Source organism: Rutidosis leptorrhynchoides, chromosome 2 (assembly GCF_046630445.1).
Source record: "Rutidosis leptorrhynchoides isolate AG116_Rl617_1_P2 chromosome 2, CSIRO_AGI_Rlap_v1, whole genome shotgun sequence".
Taxonomy (NCBI): domain Eukaryota; kingdom Viridiplantae; phylum Streptophyta; class Magnoliopsida; order Asterales; family Asteraceae; genus Rutidosis; species Rutidosis leptorrhynchoides.
The window spans coordinates 569,536,884-569,548,651 of NC_092334.1; the positions used below are offsets into that span (position 1 = coordinate 569,536,884).

General features: G+C 36.4%; 1 pseudogene; it reads left to right on the forward strand.

Annotated features, from left to right (window-relative positions):
* Positions 1 to 30: 30 nt before the first annotated feature.
* On the forward strand, positions 31 to 1,965 carry LOC139893178 (uncharacterized protein At2g39795, mitochondrial-like; annotated as a pseudogene).
* Positions 1,966 to 11,768: the final 9,803 nt, after the last annotated feature.

The window sequence follows — 11,768 nt, forward strand, 5'->3', positions numbered from 1 at the left end:
ATTCCGAAACCTCAAAACCCTAAAACAAAAATGGCTTTTAGTACTATAATTCGCCGATCAGCTTCATCAATCACACCTCTAGCTGCTCGATTACTAAGCGTTCAAACAAGTCTCAACCACCAGTCCACCGCTGCGGTGGCGCATTGTTCACCGCCGTGAATCACATTACAAAATTCACTTCCAGCAATTCATTTTTGGTTCCGTCAGTTTCTAGATCATGTTATTCGGCTTCTCCTGCCTCAAAACGACCGAGTTCTGATGACTCGCTTCTCAAACTTATCGAATCTGAGATCAAATGTTCAGAAGAGAGCTACGAAGAGGTTTTTGTTTGTATTTTATATCTGTGTATATCAGTTATTTAAATCTTTATTTATAAGTTAGTATTGAATTTTTGTACAGATCTATTTTATGTGATATACGTAGTATATGTTTACGTTTATAAACCTCTGGACAGCAAATATAAACGTCTGGACAGCAAATGTGAGTTTTTGTTATGTATTCAACTCATTTATACAAGTTTGAATGTATATTAGATTACTAGCTTATAGTGTACAGTATCTGTTAACATATATGAACCTCTAGTCTTATTAGTGTTGATAGTATTAATGATGCATTTGTTGTTTGCACAATTTAGTTATGCTTTGAATAAAATGGAAGCAATTGCCTACAAAATTGTAACTTTCTCTGTTCTACATGTTTGTAAGATTGGAAATTGGCTCTGTAATCTCTAACTTATGAATTTTCTGTTGGCTCTTACGGTGTTCTCGTGATGCAACTTTTGACAATGTATTTACCAAAAAATATTCCTTTTTTGTTTTTGCTATCTAATCTCACAGATGGCTGTTTCGTATTTTCCGTGCTCGTATGTCAAATATGACATCCATGTTTGAAAGTTTTACTTTTGTTTGCATATTAAACGTGATAAAAGCATTTCTTTAAAAAAAGATTTTATTTATATATGTTTTTATTTTCAGGGTGAAGCTATTCCAGAGGCATTCCCTTTCAAACTTTTTGACGATCCTGGGCAGCAAACAGTGTTCTTAAGAAAAAAATACCAAGTTGAAACCATCATTGTTAAAGTTGGAACATCTTGCCTCGTTACAGGTCAGGAAGATGATGACGATGATGATTCTGATGATGATACTCAAAAGGACAATCAATTAAGTCTACCGATGGTTGTTGAAGTATACAAAACTGGTGGGCCCTTCTTGCAATTCGTCATCACTGCTTATGCTGATGAGATTGTTATCAATAGCTTATTAATAGAAGACCTTGATTTGGCTGAAGGCCAGCTTACTTATAAAGGACCTAAATTCGAGTGAGTATTATGTTTTAATATCTTATTTTTTGTAACGTGAACGTTGGGCAGGGTACATAGTGGTCGGGATAATATTTGGTTCTATTTTAAAGACGTAGTTGTTAGATTATGATTAGATTATACTTGTTTGTTATCATAAACCTTTCTTGCTATGTATATATATAAATTGATTTGGCAGGTTTGAATTGTGTTAATATACATTTTTAGTAAATTATAACTCCTTGATTCCTTTGACATTCTCGTATAAGCTATTTTGTAAGAAATTTTCCCATTTTAAGTTTTTAACAATTAGAGATATAATTACCTAACCTGAATTGATCTACTCGAAGTTGTCAAATGTAGGTATAACACTCTGTAAGCAGAGCGTAGTAAATTGTGATGATCTAATGTTCGTGTATTAATTTACATATAAATATAAAATTATATGCAGTGAATTGGATGAGAATCTACAAAAGGCGTTCCACAAGTATTTGGAAATCAGGGGGATTAAGCCGAGCGTAACAAATTATCTGCATGAATACATGGTGAACAAAGAGCACCGAGAGTACACACGCTGGCTAAAGAATCTTAAGAAGTTTGTAGGGGCATAAAAAGTAGGCCTTTTTTGAAGCATTTTTGGTTTCAAAGGCGTTTATGGATAAACAAATGATTGAACACTTGTGGGGTTTTGCAGGTATTAGAAACTTATCAATGAGCATATAAAGGTGTAGTGTCTAGTTAATATGAACTCTCGTGCAAACATTAATGTGGAATTTATAAATATTCGCGTCTTTTGTTATTACACTTGCTGTAGTATGCTTTAGAGAAGCTATGAAACTGAGTTGTTGAGATTGATCATAGTATGAACTTGGAAGATTTAAGTGGTAAGTTTATGGATATAAATCGAGTCATATTGCCAGTGAATGTACATATGTTTTTGCCATACTACGTACTCTAGATTTCTAAGGAAGTAGCGTAGATGGTTATAAACTACCGATGGGAGAGATTTAAATTAATGAATGGAGATAAAATTGGATTGAAAATTGAAACCCTAGGTTTGTTACGCATTTACTGATTATTAAACCACATGAAACCGTAGGTTTCTAGCGATTCCAACACGGATAAAAGGAAGTTAATTGTCAATAGATTGACGACCAAAACTTCTAACTAGTGATAGAAATCCTAAATGTGTAGCAAAAGCTGGGTTTAACCTTAAGAGAAATCTGCAACGAATGAAATCCTTGGTTTAAAAAAAAAGAAAAAAAACAAGAAAGAAAGTTAAGGTTGTCATGCATCAGTATCTTTAAATTCCTAGCCAACACTTGTAAAGGGAAAGGAAGAGACAAAAAAAATGCTCAGATTCGAAACATGGTCATGGTCATCTGTTTGATAAGCAACACCCAATTGGCAAATGAGCTAGACATCTTGAGCAAATATTGCAAATTAAAATATAAAACAGATTGTATTGACGACGTAAAAAAGACACATGCCCCCTAATGAATAGTAACCAAACAAAACTAAACATATACAAATGTTGAGTGAGGTTGGCACATAGCCACTTGTATGCAGACGTTGCAGAGGAACTAGCTCGCAATGAAGAGTCTAGAAAGACGATGTGGGTGGGTGAAGTGTTGGATATGTGATTGATCGTTAAAAGAAAGAAAGTTGACATTGATTGTGCTACACTTTCGATCACCTTAAACCAGTTACTAACTTCATTAAATTGGTGACAAAGTATGTATTACCTGGGAGTTTATACTTTACAGGTAATTTACAATTGAATACACTCATATAGACGATACATATTTCATTGATTTCGAGATTGCGAGAATACATACATCATTTGAATTCGATGTAATTGGTAAAGTAACTTGAAAGGTGAATCACAATTGATGAAACATACATTTACAATTGGTCTTAAAATTGCAAAGAAAACAGGATACATCTGATTACAAATTATAATTAAATTCAAACAAACATGGAATTCATGATCCTATCAATATTCTTATCAGGTTTTGGTGTTGAATAAAGGAATCCCAATAAGTGAAGTTGATAGAATATTAGCAGCTACCTTTCCCACTTTTGAGTACTTACTAGATGTCCCTTGCTGTTGTTGGTTATAGTTAATCATATTTTGATTATTATTATAACCACCATGCACCATCATGGGCATCATCCCATTCTGCTGTGTCTGGTGAACCATCATCATCTGTTGATTAGTATTCAATCCATTATTATAACCACCATACCCCATTCCAGATGCCCCTTGATGCTGCTGCTGAAGCTGATGGTTGACCATCATAGGTTGACTATTATTGTTCACTGCACTATAACCACCAAATGCCGTTTCAGGAATCGCTTGTAGTGGCTGATGTTGGTAGTTGTTAACCATTGTATATTGGCTATTATTATTCATTCCGTTATAACCACCAAACATCGTTGTAGGTATCACTTGTTGTTGTTGTTGTTGGTTTATCATGATAGGTTGACCATTATTTGTTGTTTGATAACCACAATACGTGGTTGGCATTCCTTGCTGTTGCTGTTGTTGTTGCTGTTGATGTTGCTGGTGTTGTTGTTGGTGCGTTATCATGATTGGTTGACCGTTATTCGGTACTTGATAACCACCAAACGTGGTGGTCGTAGGCATCACAGGTTGACTATTACTTCTTTTATGATGAACACCAACTGCCGTTGTGGGTTGACCAAGATCCAAAGTCAACGATGGTACACCATTCGCTATCGGCGTCTGGAAACAAAGAGGATGCAAATCAAACTCACATGTTGGACACTCACACGTGTAACTAAGCCCGTTCGTAAAACCCCTACAAACGTCACAAAAATGCGAGTCACCAGGACGATTAACAAGAACGAGCTGGTGGTGTGGGTGAAGATGAGACGAGATACGATGAGGTGAAGTTGCACATTCTTCGTGAAGATCAAAATCACAAACAGAACATCGGTATCTTACACCCGATCCACCCGTGTTGCAACCGTCACAATTGAAGTCAAATGTCATGTAAATCTTATGAAGAACATGATGGTGTGTGAAGTGTTGGATTTGTAATTGATCTGCTGTTGATGCAGATTTTGATTTTTGCAATGGAGCCATGTGTTCTTTTTGTTATTTGAGAATATGCTTATGCTAAATATGAATATATATGAATGAATCCAAAGGTTTGTTAAATACGGAGTAACTAATACTAATTTGAGGTGTACATCTTTTATTGCGTAATTTACATGTTACTACAGCGATGTTTCTTTTGATATATAAATTGTAATTTATGTGTAGCTTGGTCAACCGTAAGATCGTACAAATTTCAATGCATGCTGTACACTATAATAGTAGACATGTTTGAGAAAAATGTTTTGGTTGGTGAAGCAACAAAACTAAAGAGTTGTACTGTATAAGTGAGTGAAACACGATTGCTAATAATTTGGTGAGGTATGTATATAAGTGGTTAGTGGACTTGGTCATATGACATAAATAAAATTTTATTCTTGGTTTTTATCTAATTTGTTTAAAAATGTGATAGGAAATGTTTTTTTTAGTAGTAGACCTGTGAAAAGATGATTAATCAAACATTCGGTGAAAGCAACGAAACAACTTGTTTATTGTTTTTTGTAACTGGAATGTCAACGAGTTCCAAAAGGCAAAACTTTTTTTATTATTATTTTCTTTTAATTAACGCGGATATAAAAAGTAGAAATTTTCTAATGACAACCCTAAGGGTTGTCATTAAGATATTTAAACATGCTAATTTTGTTTGTACAATAAATATAACCACCCATTTTCTGGAAATAACCACCACCAAGTCAACAAATATACAAGAACTTTATGCATTAATTTTTTCTTAAAGACAACCCTTAGGGTTGTCATTAGAAAATTTCTAAAAAGTATGGACTTATTTATCATTATCCTTATAGCTTAGCTATGTATATAATTCCGAGCAAAATGTTTTTTTTAAGTAACTAGAAATGGAGTTGAATAGTTACTTAGTACTACGTAGCATTTAAATACTTTCTCATTTAAATTTCTTTTTCTTGAACTTGGGTGTGTTTGTAAATAAATGTGTGATGAAAGTAAATAAAGGAAACACAAGATATATAGTTATTGAGAAAAATATTGATGAATCTTCTTTAATTCACTCTCCAAATCTCTAATTTGAGATTTCCATTAAGATATCTCCAAAATCGGTGAAGAGCCGTCCTCATACAAAGCAATTAAGAATGAGATCACCAAGATCACACCAAATGTCGTTAAGATCACAACAAGAATGTTAGAAATTCGGTAGGCCCCAACAAGACAAGTGATTGATCATAATCACTAACCTTCAAACGACAAATGAATAATTAAAGCATAACGATAAATAAAGTACCAACGACACGGATATTTAATGCGGTTATATCCCAACTCCAAAACACGGAGAAGGGTTTACTCCACGGGCGCACACCAGAGATTTTCTACTATTAATTTTGTGCACACATTACAATGAGGCTAAGGGTTACAATTTATAAGAATAGTTAAACTTGTCCACCAAGTTAAACTTGTCCTTCAAGCAAAAAACGTTCCATAAATATCTATTACTTGCTCCATAATCCATTCGTCTTAGAAGATTTAATTAAGGCAACGAAATTATCTACGACTTGTTCACCAAGTCAAGCTCCCTACGACTTGTTCACCAAGTCAAGCTCCATACGACTTTTCACCAAGTCAAGCGCCTTGTTCATCAAGTCACGTCTTGTTCCTTTGATCAAATTCTTCACACCTTCAACAATCTCCCACTTGAAGATTTTGAGCAAACTCTTCACTACTCAACAATCTCCCACTTGAAGATTTTGAACAAACCCGAACATCAATCTCCATTCCAACCAAGAACGTCAAACCACCATTATACCGCCAAACTCCATTTGGGACACGCACACTCATCACATACGTCGAATGAGTAGACTTTCGATACAAGGTCTTCAACACTACTTGTCGAAACTAGAAACCAATAACCGCCTCAACTGTCAATGTTGTTCAAACACCCATAGCAACTCCCGACCTTTCTCTCAGCTACGACTTTTGATACCGCCGGAATCAAACATCCGGGTCACGTCGCTCTTCCACACTAGAGGGAAGGAAGTCTTTCGACACCAAAACCACTAAGCTTCAACCCGATCTCTAGTTACTAACAAGGGTACTCTCGGTTTCTTGCACCACCATCTTCTTACACAAGAAGATCAATTAAAGTATGCGAAACTTCAATTATAGGATTCTTACATGAGACAACACGACCTCACCCATCCCTCTAGGCACGTCCAATCCCGTTAAACCCGTGTCAACGATCACTCGTACAGAATTTTAGTCTATCTAAGATTTTCTTTCCCAAGAATCAGAAAACTCCAACAGACGCCTTTGTAGACTATTCATCAAGGCTCAAATGAGAACGCAACCATAACCTTGAAATCTACGGCTTTGAACTTTTCCCGATTTCTCGCTGGTAGACTGACCCACCGCATAGCCATGAATTTCACGAACACATCCTCTCATTCCCAAGCACGCTCCTACTGTACGAGTAAGAAATAAATTGCGGCTACCTGAGAAAAATATGGTCCATACCATGGTCAGTTGCAAATCTCTTATCATTCGAGGGTATACTTGTAGCATCAAGTACCCTAGTGTTATAGGCACTAATCTTGTGAGGACTGGAGACCCACGTCGCATAACCATCTCCATAACTCCCACTAGTCGCCAAACTCCCACTAGCTCGGTACTTTCGCCGGTTACGAAACTCCCAGCGAATTCCCGACACCCTATAGAAAGCTCAAGTTTCAGGACTTACAAGATTATCCACTTCTACCATTACTTGAAGATTCCTAATTGGTCACCCTGAAGAAAACCCGCTTGCTTTGTTGTACTAATGTCAACCAAACCAAAAACGCCAGTCGAACTCGTCATATCCAACAACTTCAAACCAGTTTCTTCATTGAGAGAAGATATAACCCTGCCCACATATTCCATATACTATAGAATATTCGACTAAATACATTAGTCGACCCGTTCAATAATCTGATGTTGGACTTTGGTTTGCACCATAACAAACCTCCCCTCAAACCCAAGTTCAACTCGGCATCCCTCCAATGATAGTCAAGATTCAACCTTCTTTAGTACCTGCCGCAACCTCGAAACACAAATTGAATGCGACCACATCAAGTCTACTTACGGAGTTACGGTACAAGGCTTCAAGATCAACTCATCCACTAAGGGTGCACAATCGCGTGTGCCAACCAAGGGGTTAAGCCAACCGTTGACATGTTGCAAATGTCACGTTGCGCTATCCACACATCCAGACTACAACCTGCGAGTATCCAACCTTCTCGAAAACTCCTACTTTCGATTTGCCCCATTGTTTGCTACCTTACCGCCAAAACTAGAGAGAAATCACCTTTTAAGCACACATTTGTTTCTACCCCATATTCGATGTATGACTATTGTTTGCACTACAACAAACCTCCCCTCAAACCTAAATCCATATGGGCCTCCCTTCTAACGATAGTTCAGACCCAACCTTTACCGCCGCCAAACGGAACTCTCAAACTGTATGTGTGCGGACCAGTGAGATTTCGATACAAGACTTCAGGATCAACTCAACGTTACCAAGAGAACGCACGCACGCTGAGAGGTGCGCCCACAGCGCCGTCCATTACATCCGGAATATATTTTGGGTCCCGTAACAAAGCTACATCTCTGAAAAATCACAGCCTTTATCGCCTGAAGATTCGCAAAACAAATCGTCTCGCCACTCGCAACATTAAAACCGGAACTCTTTCATAAAACTGCCGCAACTTAAAAATCCGTAAATCAAGATCCAACGATCTGATCATCACCAAAATCTTACCACTCTTAGACTAGTACTTCTGGAACCTACAGTCCAAGTCTCACGTCGATCCAACGGTAGACGAACCCTCTATGATTTTTCTCTCACTGCAGCACCAAACCCGAACAACTGAAACTTCAAAAAAACATAACTCCAGTTCTAATGGTATGATCGCTGTCAAATTTTGACCACGACTATATCTATACGTATTTTACTTACAGTGAAATTTTCAAGGCGATCCGAAGGTTAGCGAACCCGTAATGACTTTTCTTCTCTAACAGCTCAGAATCCTAACAGTTTAAACCTGAATGGCATAATCACTAACCCACAAACGACAAACGAATAACTAAAGCATAACGATAAATAAAGTACAAACGACGCAGGTATTTAACGTGGTTATATCCCAACTCCAAAACACGGAGAAGGGTTTACTCCACGGGCGCAAACCAGAGATTTTCTACTATTAATTTTGTGCACACATTACAATGAGGCTAGGGGTTACAATTTATAGAAATAGTTAAACTTGTCCTTCAAGCAAAAGACGTTCCATAAATATCTATTACTTGCTCCATATATCATTCCTACTAGAAGATTTAATTAAGGCAACAGAGTCACTACGACTTGTTCACCAAGTCAAGCTCCCTACAACTTGTTCACCAAGTCAAGCGCCCTACGATTTGTTCACCAAGTCAAGCTCCATACGACTTGTTCACCAAGTCAAGTGATGTGTAAAATCGCGTCTATATTTTATATAAGGAAAATACCGGTTAAAGAGATTATTACACACTAACGGGAAGTGTACCCGATCGTGTAGCAATATAGAATTTGGTAAAATCCAAGATCGTTCCAAGGACAGTATTAAGTGCAATTTAAGATTATTAAACGGAGTGTAATTGACCAGACTTAAAGAAATAATAAAATGACAAAGTTGGGTTTTCCATTTAACGACCGGATTGTCAATAGAAGGTGAATAAAATAAAAGATAATATTTTTGTGTTTTTAAGTTTATAGAAAATAAATGCAGACTCAACAAACAAATTAAAGATAGCTTTGAATTCATTAGACAAAGAAATGCTCGCCTAGATCTTTTACCCTTAGTGCCGGATGATTTAGTATTAAGCACAAGTTATAGTGATAAAATGCATGTAATTACTAAGTCGGTTCGTTTAGAGTTCTCTTTTACGAACACTCAAGCTAGGATTTATCGGCTTAGGGTTCCCTCTCACCAAAGACCTCGTTGCTTGTGACTAAGTAATTAACTCATTCAGAGATCTAGTTTAAGTTGGTTATGCGTTCGCTCCACACAATCTACCCCTGTTTGTTCAACATATGTTACCCAATTTACCCCCTTGGTCTAGTAAGCACCCAATTAATTAAGACAAATCAATTAAAAATTAATGCACTAAATTGAAACAGGGTTCCCTTTGTCCAAACAAGTATACTAACCAATCTCATAACATACATCAACACCCACAAATGTGGTTCTTTATTCAAACTCTAATTTATCATGCAAAAAATCATATAACTATAAAAGAAATCATCCAACACTAAGGTTATTAATCTAGATGAACATAAAGTATTTAGCTCATGACCATAATATGAATTGAATACAAACACAAATCAATATTGCATAAATAATTCATCATTCGTATAGACACAAATAATTAAATTACCAAACAGTAAAAATTATGTTCATAAACAAATATAAAGTATGAATTATGACTTATGAATATAATGAATTATTAAAAGTCAATAATACCACTTCTCCTCTTTGTCCTTTCTCTCCGACGTCAACAAAATAAAGGGAGTCCAAACCCTTTAGCTCTCCCAGCCAACAATTTAATTAAATGAATTGGCCTTCTAAGAGTGCTCCCAATTGAGACACTCCTCCATCTAAGTCCTCAACGCCACATCAGCGCCACATCAGCACTTTCTTCCCAGCATTTTCTTCCCAATTCCTTTCCAAGACCAAACCCAGGACTAAACACTCCCAACCATGACACTCTGATATGCCCGAATCAGACGGTTTATTTATGCGGTGTCGTTAGGTCGCAAAACGACAATTCAGGATATCAAGAGAAGAAGCTGATTGTTTAATTTATATATGTTGGGCCTAAATCTATTATTCCTTCATATAGGTTAGCAAGGGTAAATATGACCTAGGGTCATTCCTTGAGCGATCGAATTTGAAACGGAGCTTATCTAGATAATTTAGTAATTAAGATAGGTTTGTACACAATTTAGTATCCAAGACTAGTTGGCAGGTACACCTTGTGTGGAGAGGCAAGATCATTTTGGTCCCAATAAATTGGGGACTGTTCGAAAAATCCAACAACCAAGTCCAACTGGTTTATTCCAGACACCACTTTATCCGGAATATCAAATTGTGTAAAGGCTATAGTTGGGTTGATTTGATTTATAATTGTATTTAAAATATTAAAGCAATATAATTAAAATAAGCTAGCTAGCATGCAACAGCTAAGGACAAAGAAGACATGATTCACCATGATTTAAGATAACGTAGTATCGGGATGATTGCGAGACACTCATTGGTTAGATATACCTTGGTGTAAACACTAGATTCCCTACTAATTGATTTCTCGATTAGCATGTCACGAGGAACTAGGATATCGTGATTCTGATCGGATGGACTATGCTCGACTCCCGACGCTTTATCGGGTTTTAAGGATATAAGCGGCCCATCTTGGATGCAATGCATACCTTGGGCGCACGAATAAAGTAGCATAGCCTTATATAGATAGTATCCAACCTTTCTTAACACCTTAGTGTATCACCCAAGTGAGTGGATATGATTGTGTTTCAAATTCCTTTCTGTGAATGGTTTGGTAAAATCTAAGGGTTTGTAGACAAATTAGAACATCTGATAGTTCTCAGTCATCCTTAAAGATTTATAAGCTTAGTTTGTATTGTAGTGCGTTAAACTCCCATTTATGACTTAAACCAGCCCTTACTTAAATCTACCCAATAAATCCCTTAGTTATCCACCATATACTAGACTTATAGTGGTTCCATAGCTTCTAACCTTGACCATGCTCAAGTGGTCCTATAGTACATCAACATTGTACTCTACTGTAGCAACAGTATTTCCTCGAGTCTTATACTCTTGACCAATGTCTTGATCTGGTCCTACGGTAATTCCCCATGTACTTTATAGTATTTCCGATGGGTTCATACCTTGACCAATGTATAAACAAAGATAATTAATTACCTTATAATTGTCGACTTTATAAAAGGTTTTAATCACGTTTATTGGTGGAAGGACGATAATAACGAGGTTTAATATCATAGACAGAAAGCAAGTACGAAACGATAATCATCTCTAACAAACATTATTAAATCATGGCAAACAATCAAGAAATTACTCACACATCATGGCAATAAGCATTTCTAATATTAATAAATCACAAACATCTAACAAGAATATTATAATAAATTAATAAAAGAAAGGATATATATTACCAAATAATGTCGGCAGAATAACACTTGTATTTCTTCATAATATCCGTAGCGTTACAATGCTCGATAGCTTCTACTACTAACTACATACTAATCTCCTATTGATCACTAGAGAGCGACAATAGAGAGAT